Here is a 1,558-nt window from a genome sequence, read left to right as displayed (position 1 = left end):
AATGCCAACAATGCAAGGAAGGTGCTGGGTGACTTTACTGCACCTACTCCCAATTTCTATGGGAGAAGCATCTCTATCCCTGCCATTGGAGCAAACAACTTTGAGCTTAAGCCTCAATTAGTTTCTCTAATACAACAGAATTGCAAGTTCCATGGACTTCCAATGGAAGATCCTCATCAGTTTTTAGCTGAGTTCTTGTAAATCTGTGATACAGTCAAGACTAATGGGGTTGACCCTAAGGTCTACAGACTGATGCTATTCCCCTTTGCTGTAAGAGACAGAGCTAGAATATGGTTGAACTCACAACCTAAAGATAGCCTGGACTCTTGGGAAAAGCTAGTCAATGCCTTCTTGGCAAAGTTCTTTCCACCACAAAGATGGAGTAAGCTTAGAGTGGAAGTCCAAACCTTCAGACAGAAGGATGGAGAATCCCTCTATGAAGCTTGGGAAAGATACAAACAATTAATCAGAAAATGTCCCTCAGACATGCTTTCTGAATGGAGCATCATAGGTATCTTCTATGATGGTCTCTCTGAACTATCCAAGATGTCTTTGGATAGCTCTGCTGGAGGATCTCTTCATCTGAAGAAGACGCCTACAGAAGCTCAAGAGCTCATTGAAATGGTTGCAAATAACCAATTCATGTACACTTCTGAAAGGAATCCTGTGAACAATGAGACAAGTCAGAAGAAAGGAGTTCTTGAGATTGATGCTCTGAATGCCATTCTGGCTCAGAATTAGATATTGACTCAACAAGTCAATTTGAGTTCTCAAAGTCTGTCTGGAATGCAAAATGCACCAAGCAGTACTAAGGATGCTTCATCTAAAGAAGAAGCCTATGATCCTGAGAACCCTTCAATGGAAGAGGTGAATTACCTAGGAGAGCCCTATGGAAACACCTATAATTCTTCATGGAGAAATCACCCAAATTTCTCATGGAAGAATCAAGAGAGACCTCAACAAGGTTTCAATAACAATAATGGTGGGAGAAACAGGTTTGGCAATAACAAGCCTTTTCCATCATCTTCTCAGCAACAGACAGAGAGTTCTAAGCAGAATACCTCTGACTTAGCAACAATGGTCTCTGATCTAATCAAAACCACTCAAAGTTTCATGAATGAAACAAGGTCCTCCATCAGAAATTTGGAAGGACAAGTGGGTCAGCTGAGCAAGAAAGTTACTGAACTCCCTCCTAGTACTCTCCCAAGTAATACAGAAGAAAATCCAAAAGGAGAGTGCAAAGCCATAACCATGGCCGAATATGGAGAGGAAAGAGAGGAAGTTAACGCCACTGAGGAAGACCTCAATGGGCGTGCACTGACCTCCACTAAGTTCCCCAATGAGGAACCATGGGAATCTGAGGCTCAAAATGAGACCATAGAGATTCCATTAGACTTACTTCTGCCTTTCATGAGCTCTGATGAGTATTCTTCCTCTGAAGAGGATGAGTATGTCACTGAAGAGCAAGTTGCTAAATACCTTGGAGCAATCATGAAGCTAAATGACAAGTTATTTAGAAATGAGACTTGGGAGGATGAACCTCCTTTGCTCACCAAAG

At 41.9% G+C, this 1,558-nt stretch overlaps 1 non-coding gene across 1 annotated transcript; it reads right to left on the bottom strand.

Moving 5' to 3' along the window:
* Positions 1-384: 384 nt before the first annotated feature.
* On the bottom strand, positions 385-492 carry LOC130983625 (small nucleolar RNA R71). Its single transcript, XR_009087607.1, has one exon. It is a non-coding gene; the product is annotated as a small nucleolar RNA R71 (small nucleolar RNA).
* Positions 493-1,558: the final 1,066 nt, after the last annotated feature.

This window comes from Arachis stenosperma, chromosome 5 (genome assembly GCF_014773155.1).
Source record: "Arachis stenosperma cultivar V10309 chromosome 5, arast.V10309.gnm1.PFL2, whole genome shotgun sequence".
In the NCBI taxonomy this organism is placed as follows: domain Eukaryota; kingdom Viridiplantae; phylum Streptophyta; class Magnoliopsida; order Fabales; family Fabaceae; genus Arachis; species Arachis stenosperma.
The sequence above is the reverse complement of the archived record's forward strand: the minus strand, read 5'-3'. Positions and strand labels throughout refer to the sequence as shown.